Below are 18336 nucleotides of genomic sequence, written 5' to 3'. Positions count from 1 at the left end.
GCTCCTGGATAAAACAGCCATGAAAGGGATCCTGGGGTTTAGTAATTACTCAATAAAGATGTGCTCCTGTTCTAGACTAAACCTTCAGCATTTTTTCTCAAACATAAGAATCTAGTGTGTTTGCCACTTCATGAACTTACTTTTGAAATCAAACTTACACTCCTTGCCTACCTTGTGGCAAGTGTGCTGCCTTGTAGGTTTATTATCTATACTTTTTATACTTTGAATATGTTACAATCTTCTAAGTACAATGTCTTTAAGATGGTGGTCACATATCAAATGTGCAGCATTCATGAGAATCAGACCTATCATTTTTTTTCTTGTTAATTTTGGTGTTTGTTAACTAAAACCAAACATGTTAGAGAACCTAAAAAAGTTTCATTTCATGCAACTGTTTATCTGAACTACTAAAGCAGAGACTTTCATGGGCATTACTATTTGATTTCCAAATCCCCTCTCTTGGCATTGCGATAAAAGCAGCATCCACAAGTTGGAGCCTTCAATCTTGATGACAAACACTTCTACAAAATTATTCAGAAATTTTACCAATTTGAATATGACCAAAACTTTATTATAAAACCCAATTCCTCCCCTGGTCCTTCCCATTCCAAACTAGCTGTACAGGATTAACTTGGGTACCTATCTATCTATATCCCTGATGCCTGTTCCACCTGGAACTCCCATAGGAGGGTGACCATGGCAATAGAGTTTCCATAACTAATGAACTCAAGTGCCACTTCTTAACCTTTAGTGCCTCATCCTTAACAGGCCACTGGAAGAGGACAACTCAGCACAGTGTTTGCAGAGGCTCCTACCTAATGTTACTGCTGACTACTTCTACTTAATACTCATATCTAACAATTCTACCTAATGCTCCAGTCTAAATATTCCTACCAACTACTTCCATCATTTTGTCAAAATGCAGGGCAAGCACACAGTGCTCACAGGAAGAAAATCTAGAGTACAAAGAATGAGTCATGAGAGTTAAGTGTTGTCAAGTGTTAAGTATGACAAGAGATTGTTTGTTTGTGAACACAATGCCAGTGGTCCACATATGGGTGAGGCAGATAAAAGACATTTACCTGGGTCAGAGGAGTCAACCTGACAACCACAGAAGTGCTGGCTCAAAAAAGCAGCCATTACCAATCCTCCTGATACCCTGGTCACTGGCTGCCTACCAACTATCAACTCTTAACTCACTGCCCTTGATAAGCTTTAAGGCTGGAAACACTAGTTTAAACTAAATTTTCCCTTTACTTTTTTCTTTCACATTTACACATACTTAATATATAAAAGTGAGACAAGGTCTTCCAAGTCATAAATTGGCATCTGTCTACACCTTTGATGCATCTTCCCTTTGGGAATTCCTTCAGAGGGGTGGTCACAGCAAAAGAATGTCCATAAATGGCGAACTCCAGTGCCACTTCGTAGCATTGAACGTCTCACCCTTAGCAGGCTAATGGCAGTGGGCAACTCTAATACAGTTTTCAGAGGCTCCTACCAAATGTTCCCACCAACTACTATTACCAAATGTCCCTGCCTAACATTCCAACCTATTACTTCTACCAAATGCTCTCACCTAATGTTCCTACCAACTATTTCTACCTAATGCTCCTGTCGAATGTTCCTACCTACTTTTATATATTGCTCCTACCATTCTGCCAAAAGGCAGAAGATCTGGGAGTTAGGAAGAATGAGCTGAATGAGGGAAGTGTCAAGTGTTATGTGTGACAAGGACAGATTGTACAGTTGTGGACAGAATGTCAGCAATCCACGTGTGGGTGATGCAGAAAGAAAAGACAGCTAACTGGATCAAAACAATGCAATCTGACAACAAGTGAAGTGATGGATCACTCCGCAGCTGTCACTCACCCTCCCGATACCGGTCAATGGCTGTCTAACAACTAACACCTACTAAATACGAAGCTTGTTTCTTATATTCTAAATTTACACACTTTTTGATCTGTGAAGTAACACCAATGTCTCTTGGAAAATATAATATAACATGAATGCCAAGAAACGTACTTACATAATTACTAGCAAACAGACAGAGAACATGTAAAGGAAAACATGAAAGGAAAAGTAAAAAGAAAAATGTAAGTAAGTGCAGATGGACAAATATCACTGATACATCATTGCATGACCCCTTTTATGTAGCTCCAGTAACTCCAGCACCATGGAAATGATGGACTTCTTTTGCATAAGAGGTTCTTCTATGAAACAGTCTCCTTTTCTCTACAGACAATTAAAAAACCTAGCCAAAAGTGACCTTTCAATTGCAATGTAACCTCTTATGAAAGCAAGATCCAGTAAAATCTAAATATTTGCTGAGTGATATAAACAGAATATAAACTGAAAATGCTAGAAAAAATTAACAGACATTATGATAAGTACACGATTCTCATTGATACAGCCATGAATGTGAATCTGAAGGCGTAAAGGATAGGTACAAAGCATCATACAAAAAAACTGGAATCGTTAAGAAGTCATGATTTAGAACCGTTTCTTGTGAACAGATGGATGTATGACAAATTACTGTTGAAAGAAATGGTAAAAACAAAAATTGTCCTCATCTTAATAAGAAACTAAGAGTCTGAATAATGAACAAATCACAAATATGAGAGATAAAATGTTAAAACAGATGAAAATTAATTCAACAAGCATGACAATAAAAAATGCTAACCCTAGTCGTGGGATTTGTGACATTCCACTTCCTTCTCTCTTTAACCAATGATACGAGAATAATCCTACATGCTGTAAAAATCATAGTAAAACACATTCTAAATATATTCTATATTCTCAATGATAAATATCAGAAGCATCCACTTGGCAACAGGGTTATATTCCTGAAAAGCCTGTTGCAATGTGATCTTTCTGTTAAACAACCAACTGAAACCCATTATATGAGGGGGAGGGGTTATGCTCCAGAGCACAGCTTTTCAATATTTAACTCTTAAACAGAGAATATATATGAAACACATCATTCAAGTGATATCTAATGAAAATTTACCCAAAATTGTGGTAATGAGGGCTTGAGGTTGTGATGGAATGAGGTGAGGGTTACTGTGTGGGGAAAGGTAAGGTCACTAGGGTTGTTTGTCTCTCCACCTCAATTACTTGATTCTGCAACTGTTTTGAAAGAAGATGGAGGGGGAGAAAGTTTAACAAAGCTTTTTGAAAAAGCTTTCCACTGATAGCATGTGAAATGACTATCTTTATAAAGCACCCTGTTGGTATAAGAAATAATTGTTAGCCCTTTAGAGAACACTAGGGCATGTTCACAGATGGGTTCCACATCACTAATAAGGACCTTGTCCTTATTTGCAAAAAGGCATGTAGTAGGGGACCTTTCTGTTCTTTCCTTCTCATTCATAGGCTGAGGCAAGATGTGATGTTTCAAATTAGGATTCATTTCAGTCAGGGGTTCTGGCTGACCTAGGGCTCTATAGGTGGACAGAAAGAGCAAGCATAGCACTCAAGGAAAATGCTCTGGGTGACCTAAGCCTTCTGGTCATACTGCCAGATTACAGACAATGCCAAATTTACATTATCCTTCACTGGCCTGGGATTTCTGAATGAAACACGAAGAAGGGCTTCAGCATAAAATCTCCCTCAGCATTCTCTCCCAGCAGAAGTGTCAAGCAATCTTTGGCTGCCTCAAGTGCCTACAGAACTTCTCCTCCTCACCAATAAATGTACTGTTTTCCTTTTCAAAAATCAGTCAGTCTCGTCCATACTAAACTCTTGCTGAAGAATGTAACCTCCTTTCTCAATAGTTTTCTTTAAATGTAGCCTCAGTATCAGCAGAGTCAGCCTACCCAGTTATATGGAGGTAATGTAAACTTTGAAGTCTCCTAAACCTCTAAAACCATCCCATACTAGGACAAATAGCTTCCTCCTAGGCGGCTTCTTCTTTTTTTAAAGCTACCATTACAGACAGAAGGCCATATGAAGGCTGGACCTTAATCGAAATACACAAAGGATTATGAAAGGGAAAAAGAAGAGACAAGGGAATGTATTTACAAATTTGGAAGTGAAAACCTTGCCTACTTAAATCATTAAATAATGACTTGGCTTTCTTGATAACCGTAGTTGCCATCGGTTCATCATATTCTGGTCTTCTATTCAGATAATTAGGATACATCATAATGCTATTTCTACACAACTGCTTACCTGTAACTGAAGTGCTAGATGAAGAACTTGAACTTAGTCTATTCTAAAAGTTCCAGGCAATGATCATAGATGATTCAGTGAAAACCCAAGATCTTGGCTACAACCATGAGTTTCTGATCATCATCAAACTTAATAAGCACCTCTAACTGCACCTAAAGTGTGAACTTTATATCTTGTACTCCCTTGAGTATCTTTATAACATGCTCTACAAACATAATGAAGTGACTAAACTTACTTTAGAGGCAAGAAATAATAGGTTGAAGAGCAGAAAAACCATGGCATTCATTGACCTGCGATTTTGTAAACAAGCTGACAAACAATGGGTAGTATATAATATGTATGATTAAAAAAGTACCTATAAATATCCTGAACTTTTTCATCATTAAAAGAATAAATAACATTCCATGCATTAACTATGAGGTGTTAAATATCACTACCTAAGACTTTATCCCAATTTTCAACTGTTCCAAGTCCGAACACTGCTATTTGAGCTGCTGTCTTATGGGTTCTCCTGATTTATTTCAATATAGAACCAGCCTAGATCATGCTTAGGGCTGGGGCTGGACTAATTAGATTGATGTAGTTTAAAGTTTGCATCTTAATGACACTAAAAGTTTGCATCCACAAGTCAGATTTTAAGTTCCTTTTAAAGACTTGTTAACTGTACCTTAATGGTAAAAATGAAAGGTATGCATCAAAATGAGAGAAATTTCTTTAGGAATTTTCTAAGGAATACAGAGGCAATGTGATGCTGTTATGTTAGCTTAAAGATGCCACCAGGGATGTGTTTCATTGAGTAAACCCTAAAATAATTGAGAAAACATTACACAAAACCTGGCAAAGAATCATTCTGTCATGAGAATGATGGTGCATAAACATCCTCTGCATGCATAAGCTATGTAACATTATTTAAACAGAAATAATGTACAGTAATAATGTAACATGTAATGTCATGTAATAATCACTTATGCATCAAAAGTGTGCCAGCATTAGAAATAAATCCAAAGTTACAAACAGGTGACAAGACACTGCGGACCAGCAGAAGGCTTATTTCAATACTCATATTTTCATCAACCAACATGGCAAACTGTATAATGCTACTGCACCATCCTTCCTATCATCTCCTACCATGTGCAATCTTTTGTCCCCAAGCAGCAGTTCACCAACTCAGCCACATTAAACCCATCTAACGCATTAAAACTGCAAAAGCAAAGCCAACCTAACATCCCACCTCTAGGGGCTCCTGCAGCTTCAAGGTTGTGCCACAACCAGCAGCAAGGAAAGAAAGGAAAGAATGAACTTCTTTAGAGCAACAAGTTCCTCAACAAAACTCTAATCCAATGATTCAACCTCAACGTAGGTGACTTTTCACTCATGGTACAACCATAAGTAAGAGGAGTCTGGTAAAGCCACCACAAAACTTGTGAATATTCAGGAGACTTCCATCCCAGTATTTATGTAGAGACTGTTTGTTTAAACCTTTCACTGCATATTCCTGGTAATCTTATTAGGTTCATTATGGCTAAAGTATGTAATATTTCTCGAAATGGCCACCTCTGCCTCAAAGCAGGTATCTCATATACTGTTACCAGACATGGAGATGTAAATCAGCCTCATGTTCTAGAATAACTTAAGAAGTTATGACATTCTTATAAGATATTAGATATAAGATATAAGATATTCAATCACATTCATCTGTGAAAAAAAAACACTCCAAAAAATACCACACATCTCAGTGGAACAGACATAAACAATGTTACACCTGGCTAAGATGTATATAATTTCAACTAGAAAAGTATGTTCTAGTTAATCATAATACCAAACTCAAGTTTTATTTTTTGAATATCTGAAAATATCTTGTACAGAGTTTACCTTGGATATCAGGACAGCTACACAGAAAGGGATAATCCCCTTTTTTATATACTAATGCTTATAATGTACATATTTTCTCTATATTTTCAATCATTAGCTGCACTTAATTCAATAAACTCTTCACTTAATTCAATAAACTATCATTTTTTTTCATACACACTTGCCATTTCCCACATCAGCAAGGCAGCATCAAGAACAGATGACTGAGCTTTAGTGGGACATATTATCCTTTGGCTCCTTACAATGTCCCTTCTTTTGGAAAGTATTACATGAAGGGAAGGTTCCCAGACATACACTTCCAACCCTCTTAATTGCCTTCTACAACCCACAGGGAACACATTGAGCAGTATTCTTTTTTCCCTATCAATTATCACCATCGTCAATTTTTCTTCATACCAATTTGATATTTTCTGACTTGGTGAGGAAGTGTCAAGAACAAACACACAGCCTCATATGCATACATCCACTTTCTTGCTGTGATGTATAATGCACTGAAACCAGAGCCTACAATCAACAGCTAAACTCCAGTGACTATTCCATGGTTTCTCCTGGTCACTTCATATGCCCTGCTTCAACCTACTAATAGCATAACACTCCCTATATACCACAATGTTCCCATTCACTCTCTGCCATGCATGCCTCTCACCTGTTTGAACACTAAGGCCATGATCATAAGTCTACCCCTCCCCCTTGTTCCCCTAACTTCTCTTAGTCAGACTTTCTCATCCTCTCCATATGTTCAAACCATTTCAGCAAAGCCTGTTCAGCTCTTTAAATCATACTGTTCTTCACTACTACATCTCTCTCTCTCTCTCTCTCTCTCTCTCTCTCTCTCTCTCTCTCTCTCTCTCTCTCTCTCTCTCTCTCTCTTCCACTGTCATTCCTTACACGATCAGCTCACTTTACACCATATGTGTCTTCAAGCATTTCTTTTCCAACACATCCACCCTTTCCTGTTCTTTGGCATTTCGAGCCCAAGACCCAAATCCATACAATATTGTCAGGTCTACTTTACTTTACAAAATCGATCTTCACTTTAACAGGCACTGGGTTCTCCTAGACACTCACTGCATCGAGGACCTTCACCCCTCTCCCACCTTATGGCCCACTTCAGCTCCTAAGGTTCTGTCTGCTGCCATGTCCACCATCAGATACCTAATGCACTGCACTTTCATCAAATCCTCCCCATTCAAACTTACTCGACCTATCCTGTATCATCCGTCTGCTGCAATTCATTACCTTAATTCTATTCATATTCACTCTCATCTTCCTCCTTTCACACACTCTCTAAACTTCCTCACCAGCCCCTGAAGTTTCTCCCTGGAGTCTGCCACCAGAACTGCATCATCTGCAAAAAGTTACTGATTCAATTTCCTTAACCTTAAACACCATTATACCAAAGACACTTGCAGCCCCCTACCATCACTCTGTCTAATAAGAGATTAAACAACGATAGTGAATCACACATCTTTGATACTGACCCACCTTTACAAAGAGCAACTAAACCTCCTTTCCTACTCAGACACATGCATCATTCTCCCAGTAAAAACTCTTCATTGTTTTCAGTAACTTTACATTTACCCCATACATTTGCAACATCATCCACATAAAATTACTGTCAATCTTATCATTTGGTTTCTCTAAATCCATACGTGCAACATACAACTCACCCTCCTTACCAAAAAAAATTTTCAAACAAATTTTTTAAAGTAAGCAACTGGTCCATACACCCTCTACCTATCCTGGATCCACACTACTCTCCAACTGGATGGTTTATCTATGCCAACAACCTCTCAACTACCACTTTCCTACAGACCTTACTAGATATATATCTGACAGACATATATATCCCTGGAATTCAAGCACTCACTTTTGTACCCCTTGCCATCACATAAGGGCCCTATAAATACATTCCACTAGTTCTCAGGAACCTTATCTTAGGCCATACAAATGCTGAATAGCCTGACAAACCAAATCAACAACATTACCATTCCTTTCTTGAATTACTAAACTGCACTCTCATCCACTCCTCATGTATCATCTATTCTCATTTTATGCCACTGTTTACTTAAATCTCTCTAGGTATCTCTGTGCATTGGTCTCTTAAACTCACCTCCTTACACTCTTCACAGCAGTCCCACAGCTCCTCCTTCATTAAAAGTGCCTTCTTTATTACTATTAGTGTTATCAATATGTTTCATACCTGTTCATATTTCCTTCACTACAAGGTAGCACCAGACAAAGATAAAAAAAAAGGCCTTATTTGCTGATATCCAATCAAGTATAATGTTCCCATCAACCGCATCATATCGTTATAATTATCACTAATGATGAGTATAAGAGGTAACGTAAACACTGCCTTGCAAAGGACATCATACCTCATATCCTGACCTGTCAATTGTTTGGAGATGCTTCTCATGTTGATAACAACATCTTTGTAAGGGCTTGTGTAAACATAACTCCGTCTGGAGTCACAGGGTAAAATACAGCATCAATTGAGTGCCTGCCTTCTGATAAGTTATAGCAGTGAAGTGCAGGGAGTGCCTCTGTGTCCCTCAAATGCAAATGTCATTTGTTCATTGCAGTAATCATTGCTTTCCCTCATGTTTAGGATCACCTTACTTTAGCAGTCAGATTTAGCTGTTTGTCCCAAATTTATTCATTAGTGTACCTAATACCAACAATTTCAAAAGATACATGGAAAGACTTAAATGTGAAGTTTCACAGCAAGTTCACCAAAAAGTGTGCACAGGCCCCAATACCACTAAATGAGTGAAATTAAGTCTGTAAAGCAGTGACATCAAAAGTTAGGACATAAAAAGTACGGTGAAGAAGCTAGTCTAGCAAGATTCTTTTGGACTAAATGATATCTCACGGTAAGGAAATGCTTGCAAAGGAGCTAGTCCTACAAAACTCTATTGGACTGGATGACACTTCACAAAGGCTTAGAAGGGAACTATACCTGCAAAACCCTTCTGGATGATATTTCACAGTAAGAAAAGGTATGCGAAGAAAATAGACTTGAAAAACTCTTGAGGGTTGAATAATATTTCACAGAAATAAAAAAAAAATCTAAAATACAAAATCAAGTCACAAAGGATGTTCAGGATCTAAAACAAAGAAGGCAATATGTCAACAACATGGAGATTTGAAAGGTGGTAAGTACTTTTTTACTTAAAAGCACGATCTGTATGTGGCTGATGATAATCAGATATAGATGACTTACTCTAGTAAGAACTCCTTAACTTGAAGACAACATACAGCCAAATGGATAAAGTTGCAGACAACATATTCCTTTGACTTCTAATATCTTTTTTATGTTACCCTAAAGACCCCTTCTCCAGCAGTTTTTGCAGCTTCAAAACTGCACTACAATCTTTAGCAGGGAGAGGATGGACTACTATGGAATAAGTTCTTTGATGATATTGTACTCTGAATGTGACTTTTCATTCATAGCAAAACCACAAGCAGGTAAGAGTCTAGTAACACCTTTGACTTTTATGATAAAATAAACAGTATCTTGGAAAAGAAACACAAGTGTGTACATTGTATGTTCTTTTGGACTACCAAAGAAGATTGATGAAGTAGGAGTGCTGGACCGGTGCAAGAGGAGCACTTAAACAGAGTGAAAATGGTGAAAGAATGAAAATTACTTATCTGTGTGACTGTGAAAAACATGTCAGGGACATCATTCAATGTAAAGTGGAAAGTAATAATTAGTGTACCAATCATCAGAGAAGTACTGAGGATTAGGAGGCACAACAAATTACAAGAGACAAATGAAAAAATGTAAAACTGGTCAAATCAATAGTTAGTGAAATTCAACCCAAACAGATGTATGGTAACAAAGATGATAAGAATGGACAAGACTCTGATTTTCATATGAGGTGAACCATTTCATGTAAAAAGGACCTTCTAATGACTAATAAGCTATATTACCAGAAATCCCTACTAGTACTAGTTACTGCTACTACCACTACTCATTTATTAGCCATGGACAAAATACATAAAACAATAAAAATACACACATAAAGTACTAAGGCTCAGCCCTCTGAGTTACTGGACTTCTGTAAGAATGTCTGAATTTCTAGACTGTATATCCAGTTTGACTAAAGTAAATAACAGAAAAGATTTATACTTTCGGGCTCTGTCCAACACATGGACAAGGTGATTTAGAAAGCTATTTATGAAGAAGATTTGACCTATGCTCTGTGTTTATCAGTTTCATTTCACCTAAAAGAAATACAGCACTGCTACATATGCAAAAGAAGAAGAGATCAAAAAAAGCACCAGAACTGGGAACAATGAGTCACAAGAATAAAATATTCCTTAAAATACGCAGTCAAAGAAAGGAGGGTAAAAGGCCATCATAAACACCTTGATATTCCTACAGGGCCTTGATGATAACATTAATTACTATTTCAAAATCCAAAAGAACTACAAAACCAAAGGGCATTACAAGAGACTGGGTGACAGAAGTGTCAGGAATGATGTAGGAAACATTTCCAACATACACGTGAAAATACCTTACACCAGAGGAAAAGAAAAACAGCTATGGAATATTCAAAAGTCTGTACGGCAAAAAATGAATAAGCAGATATATACAGTTAATTAATCACTCTAATATACACACACACACACACACACACACACACACACACACATATATGTATACTTCTGAAGAGCAGTGGATATGTCTGTGATGCAGTAATCCTTAAAAGGCTCCGATTGTCACCTGACAATTTAACAGAGGATGGCTTTCACTATCACAGGACAATTTAATTTTTCTCACCTGTTTAAATATCCAGCTGACTTACTGAAGGAAATACTACAGAGGTCTCTTCTGTAGCCATACAAGCATGGAAATAAAACTGTTCTCCTTAGTACCCAAAAACCACCATCATAATAGTCTCATGGCTGTTGACCTGTAGACTGTATGCACATGGTGTCCCCATGGAAAATACAGAATTTGTTGGATGACCTAAATGATGCGGAGGAACAATTTATCATCCATACCACCTTATGAGGGCTGTCAAGAATAAGAACATTAGATATGTGAAGAAGTGACTTAAGTGATTTTAAGGAAGAGGCTAGACCTGCATGTCTTATGTCTCTTACACTTGGCCTTTGTTCATGTGGAAAAAATTAAGGAACAACGGTGCCCAGTTTTCTCTTCATGTAATCCTTGGGTGATGGAGGACATTAGTAACAGATAATAGTAATGAGCTCGAATACTTACAAAGAAAAAATACCCCCAATATCCTCCCCAAACACTCATTTTTATGTGAGTAGTGTAATGTAGCAAAATATACTCATGTTATTCACCACCATTGCTGTGCCTGTGTATAAAATACAAGTAAAGTGTAAGAAAGTTTAAGAGAAAACAAAAAACTCCCTATCTTCTCTTAACATGTGCTGTCGGAGGCATCAATTAAACCCTTCTATACCCTTCACTCAGCAGTGAATCTGGCCAACAAAAAGGTATTCACAACAATTCCTTTCTGAGAATCTTCACTTACTTCTGCATACCAATGTATCATTTCAAAAAGAAATTTTTTCTGCAACAAGTAAAGGTTAATCTCAAACTCAAGTATGAGTCTCAGGTAAGGCAGCTGGTTCATATCCTGGAAGCCACCCACATCCACTGAGCAGGACAGCATGTCAAGAACAGCACTGATGATGTGTGTTTGTCTTTGTGGGGCTAGTGTAGGACTACTAAGGAATAGATGCTCAAAGTCTTCAGACATGTTGAGATGTGTCATGTCAAGGACATGAGAGTAGTTTCATATAGGTATATGTCTAGCAAAGCTGATTTTAAGACTGGGTTGGGATGGGGGCAGTTATTTACAACTTAATGAGTCATTAGAGTGTGGATATGTTTTGTCACTTGTGCTCATTATAGGGAAGAGGGGGAAATCTGCAAATGAACCATTAGAGTGTGGATATGTTTCATTACTTGTGTTTGTTATAGGAAAGAAGGGGAGATCTGCAAATGTACGTTTCAAAAGTGAGAGGCAGGGGTGGGCTTTTTATTTCTGCTTGAGGATTGGTGGTTGGTTATAAATTGGTTTGAGTGGGACAAGTCTAGTGCTATTGTGAAGAATTGGGAGCTGAGCATGTTTAGGTGGGCTTATGTTGGAAAAGTTTTGGTGAATTGTACTGGTGCTGACTTTTTGTGATTATTCCGAGCACTCTGTTTTGAGTGTCTTGTAGTTCTGTTATGTTCGTTTTTGACTAGGCAAGCAAAGCACAGCTCAGGGTGGAGTGAATGAAGATATTGCACAGGATTCTTCTTGTTAAGTGTTCTGATGCCATTAAGTTTGCTTATGACGTTTGTGTTGATGTTTATGGTGTGGGGAGTAAATGCCAAGTATGTGTCATATATGATACCAAGTAAAGTTTCTTTTGTTGAGTGGAAGTCATTGAAGTCATCTTCCTTGAAGGCTCAGGCTGGGGTGTCTGAATGTAACTGGATAAAACAACAAGAAGGGAGAGACAGGCACAGTCATATTCCTGGGGAGAGGAACCTGAGTGAGAGAAGCAAAGCCCAAGCGGAAGAGGAAAGAATAGTTTGGAAATGTAATAAGAGTAAATTCTGAGGTTAGTGTGAGTTTGATAGCCAAAAGTAGGGAAAGCTCTTTGCTGAAGAAATTGTGAGAATGTGTGAAGGAGTGTAGGAACATGAGCCCCAGACAGAAAGATGATTACAAGAAGTGGATGACTGTTCATGCTTATGCACCTGCAGTGAAAGGAGTGAGAAAGAAAGACAAGTGTTTTGGATGGAGCAAAGTGACTGCATTAGGAATTTTGCTGTGAGGGATGGAGTAAATGTGATGGGTGCACTGAATGAAAGAGGGCACTTAAGAGTGTAACTGGTGACCATGAGGTACCCACTACAAATGAATGAGGTGAATAGCCTGTGGAACTGTGTGCTGAAAAAGGACTAGTGATTGGGAATACCTGGTTTAAGAATAATATGAGGGTGAGTGGGGATAATGATAAGGAGGCATCACTGAATAATCTCCTATTCAACAAACATACTAAGGCAGGGCTTAAGGATATAAATTGCTGAGAGGGGCAGCTGGTGGGATATCTGACCACTTCTTGAGTGTATCTGCTGGTGGGATGTCCGACCACTTCTTGAGTGTATCCGGTAAATTGTATTGAAGAGTGGTAATTGAAAAAATGGTGACATGCATAGAGCTTCAAACTGGGAAGGAATAACATTGCTTCAAGAGTGGTATAGGATGGGTGGATCAGGAGTTTGGTTTGAAAAATGTAGAGGAGTAAAGTCAATGAGAGGCCAAAGAATGCAAATGTGATATTTTTGGATCTGGAGAAAACCTATTACATGGTTGGTTGAGATGCTCTGTGGAAGGTGGAAGGAAGGCTATTTGAAGCAGTGAAAAGTTTCTATTGAGGGAATAAGGCATGTGTAGGAAGGGAGGAGGATGAGTAATTTCAGGAGAAAATGGGTCTGCAGAGGGGTGGATGATGTCACCACTTCTGTCAAATGTTTCTAAATGGGGTGGTGAGGGAAATGAATGTAAGGTTCTTGGTGTGAGGCGCAAGTATGCAGCAGGTTCAGTAAAATATCAACCACTGGTCATTGTGAGCTTGACAGGAAATGACGGTGGAGATCCCACTGCTTATGGATATGATGAAGGTTATTAGATTACTAGTAATCAAGTAGTCATTTCTGTATTAAGGGCTCCAGTGCCTAGTTGTTAACATCCCTAGCCTCCACACAAGTGAGAGCAGTCTGAACCCTATCATTGAAAAAAAAAAATGTATAAGGTATGCTTTACAGAAGTCTGTGTTTACTGCACTCTGTTCAATCATTATTTTTTACAGATGTCTAACATTTCCTTTATTAGTGAGGTGGCACCAAGAAGAGATAAAGGTGCAGGCATCATTTGCTCACATTCACTCTCTGGCTGTTTTGTACAATGCTTTGAAACCAGGCCCACCACTGGCCTTCCTACTGTTTCTCCTAACTGCTTCATAAGCTGCAGTTCAGCCCAATGACAGCATGCTGTCCTCTGTATACCACATCATTCCAATATGCATCATTCCTTGCATGCCTCGTAGCCCAGTGTAAGTTCAGGCCCTGAGCCTTAAAAGCACCTTTGACACTACCCTTTGACCTTCTTGGTTTCCTAACTTTTCCTTGTTCTGTCCACTTCTGACATGTAGACCCTCTTAGTCATACTTCCCTCCCTCATCTACTCCATATACACAGACCATTTCAGCATATCCTCTCCAACCCTCTCATACATACCCCCTTTACTAATGAAACTCTCTTTTACCCTGTTGCTTATTTGAATAACCTTTCCCAAACTACATATGTCCTCAAATATTTCACTTGAATATCCGGCACATTTATGTCCAAGACCCATATCTTGCATACGTAAAACACCGGCAGGACTACTATAACTTCAAATGTACTCATATTTGCCAATGAAGAAAGTGATCTCTCTTTCCACACACTCCTCCAACTGCCCAAGACTTTTGTCCCCTAACCAAACTATGGCTCACTCCAGTTCATATGATTCCATTTGTTGCAGCCCAGGTATCTAAAATATGCCACTTCCTCCAGGTTCTCTCTATCCAAACACACACACCAATATACCTGTTCCTCTTAATTGATAAACCTAATAACCTTGCAGTACTTCATATTTACTGTCAACCTTCTCCCTTCACACTCTCCCACACCAAGACACCAGCCACTGCAGTTTTTCACTCATTCCTCAGGCCAATCTCCACCCCCAAGAGAAAGCGTACCTGCTCCTCTCTCCAAGATCCTTGCATTCACCTACTTCATCCACAAATGAATTAGACATCCATGGTGACATCATACACTCTTGATGCAGACCCACCTTCGCCTGGAACTACTCAACTTTCTCTTGTCATACTTGCACACTGCCTTATTATTTTTGATAAAAACTCATCACTGCTTTTAGTAGCTTTCCTCCCACACAATATATTCTCAACGCCTTCCACAGAGCATCTCTATCGACCCTACCATTCACTTTCTCCAGATCCATAAATGTCACATACAAGTTCCGTTTCTTGCATACATCTTGAAAGCAAACACTTCATCCACACATCCTCTACCATTTCTGAAGTCGCACTGTTCCTTTCCGGCCTTAAGTTCAGTGCATGCCATCATACTTTCAATCACCACTCTCCTATACAACTTGTCAGGTACATTCAACTACCTCATACCTCTTTAATTTGAAAATGCACCTTTGTCATCCTTGCCTCTACACAATGGCACCACACAGGCATTCTGGCAATCCTCTGACACCTCTTCATTAGCCATATATACACTGACATTTCTAGGGTAATTAACCTATCAAAAACACAATCACCTCCTTTCTTAAGAAATCCAACTGCAATCTGCTTTCACCATCTCTCATCATTTCTCCAAACCACTTTCCATGGCTCTTACACTTTACATTCCTCCACTTCCAATACATCCCACACTTGCTACCGCATCACCTGAACACATTTAATAACCCTTTAAAATACTCACTCTTCACCTCATTTCTGCCTGTTACTACTTCCCCATTTGTTCCCTCCACTCATTTCTCTTCTTTAGTCCTCTCACATCCAGATGTTTCCATTTGTTATCTTATTCTTATAGTATTATCAACCTCCTTCCAACATATTTTCTTACTCTTCTTGAAGTTTGTCAATGGTCACTCACCCAAACCACTCATTTGCCCTCTTTCTCATTTTCCTGCCTCTTTCTCTTGCACACCTCCCAATCACCTGAACTATTTCCATGAAAATAATTCCAACCTCTTTTCTCTTTCACCAGCAACATAACTTACTCATTCCATCACTCACTCCCCTTTCTCACATGTCCACCTCTCACTTTCCACATGCCATACAATTCTCTTGGGCATATAAGAAGTGCTTATCTAAACAATCTCCAATTCCCTTATCTTCACTTAATTTCACCTTTTATCATTCTACACTCAACTTTTTTCCTGTACCTATTCTCACAAGCTCACTCACTCTCACAACCTGCCTCTTTTCTAAAACCTCTACAATCCTTCACCCCTGCATTCACCAAGTACTGATCACACATCTTACCAACTATACCTTTCAAAACTCACATCCAAGAGCCTCTACTTTGTATGCATATCAATAAACATATAGTCCAATAATGCAATTTTTCCATTCTTCTTATGCACTCATGTATACATATGTATGAAGCTCTTTCCAACCAAATATTCCTAATCACCAGTCATTCTTCAGCACACAAATCCAGAGGCTGTTCATCTTTCTCATTCATAACACTGGGTATCCCATGCCCCCAATTATACCCTCAACTACCATATTGCCCATTATCACATTCATATCACCCATTACTAATACCCAATCCCTAGCATCAGAAATGCTGACACACTCACTAACCTTTTTCCAAAACACTCATTTCTCTTCTTTAGTCCTCTCACATCCAGATGTGTAAGTACTACATAATCCACTTTTATATTTACCCACATCAGTCTGGGATCACTTCCTTACACAGTGTCATGCACACACACACACACATATATCATTAATTTATATTTTCATTATACTTTGTCGCTGTCTCACGCGTTAGCAAGGTAGCGCAAGGAAACAGACAAAAGAATGGCCCAACCCACCCACATACACATCTATATACATAACCACCCACACACGCACATATACATATACATTTCACATATATACACATGTACATATTCATCCATTCCCGCCGCCACCCCACCATACATGCGCACGAGGTAGAGCTAGGAAAAGACAGCAAAGGCCACATCCGTTCACACTCAGTCTCTAGCTGTCATGTGCAATGCACCGAAACCACAGCTCCCTTTCCACATCCAGGCCCTACAAAACTTTCCATGGTTTACCCCAGGAGCTTCACATGCCCTGGTTCAATCCATTGACAGCACATCAACCCTGGTACACTGCATCATTCTAATTCACTCTATTCCTTGCACACCTTTCACCCCCCCCAGTATGTTCAGGCTCCAATCGCTCAAAATCTTTTTCACTCCATCCTTCCACCTCCAAATTGGTCTCCTGCTTCTCCTTCTTCCCTTCACCTCTGACACATGTATCCCCTTTGTCAATCTCTCTTCACTAATTCTCTCAATGTGTCCAAACCATTTCAACACACCCTCTTCTGCTCTGTCAACCACACTCTTTTTATTATCACACATCTCTCTTACCCTTTCATTACTTACTCGATCAAACCACCTCATACCACATATTGTCCTCAAATATTTCATCTCCAACACATCCACCCTCCTCCTGCACAACTCTATCTATAGCTATGGCTTGCAACCATATAATATTGTCAGAACCACCATTCCTTCAAACATACCCATTTTTGCTCTCCGAGATAGTTCTCGCCTTCCACACATTCTTCAACGCTCCCAGAACCTTCATCCTCTTCCCCACCCTGTGACTCACTTCTGCTTCCATAGTTCCATCTGCTGCTAAGTCCACCCCCAGATATCTAAAACCACTTCCTCCATTTATTCTCCATTCAAACTTACCTCCCAATTAACTTGTCCCTCAACCCTACTGAATCTAATAAGCTTGCTCTTATTCACATTTACTTTCAACTTTCTTCTTTCACACACTTTACCATGGTATGCACATTCATTGTGTAGTAACTACTTTGCTGTGTAAAGCACTACTCAACTGCACAAAAGATGTGGAAGAAGAGTATACCCCACTGCACATTTTATGCACCATACATTACTTTTATAACTACCAGCTGCCATTAACACTGTGCTTAAAAAAGCAAAACTGTACACACTCATGTGTGCATGTAGAGGCTAAAGTCCAAGAAAGAATAGTTCACAATCACAAAATCTATGTGAACATCACCAGAAGTGCCAAACAAAGATGGAGAAAAGCAAACTCAAGTGAGGTGTGGTAATAATTAGTAATTTTTCTAATAAATACAAAAAGGAAAGCTGGAGTCATAAGGACAGTAAAAAGCACTCTGGTGAAAAAAAAGAGGCGAGGGGGTAAGGTGGAATGCTGTAAAGAAGAAGGGCCAATCCAGGAGGAAGCATGTACCCTCTAACTGCAGCTGCCACCACTCTCTCATAGTGTACTCCTTAAAAATAACTAAAAAAAAAAATTTAATGCGTGATATATCTTTGATATATTTGGCATATTTACTAATACGCCCACCCCTCTTTACAAATTCCTGGATTCACCCTTGCACTGCACCAAGTCATTGCTGGCACCAACAATAGTGTGGTCTATACTAAATCT

General features: G+C 38.9%; 1 protein-coding gene across 1 annotated transcript in view; it reads right to left on the bottom strand.

The window, feature by feature from the left end:
* LOC139745698 (uncharacterized) overlaps positions 1 to 18336 on the bottom strand; it is a 304575-nt gene that overhangs the window by 185432 nt on the left and 100807 nt on the right. The gene's annotated exons all lie outside the window — the stretch shown is intronic.

The sequence above is a fragment of the Panulirus ornatus genome, chromosome 62 (assembly GCF_036320965.1).
Source record: "Panulirus ornatus isolate Po-2019 chromosome 62, ASM3632096v1, whole genome shotgun sequence".
Taxonomy (NCBI): domain Eukaryota; kingdom Metazoa; phylum Arthropoda; class Malacostraca; order Decapoda; family Palinuridae; genus Panulirus; species Panulirus ornatus.
This window is presented reverse-complemented; position numbering and strand designations above follow the sequence as displayed.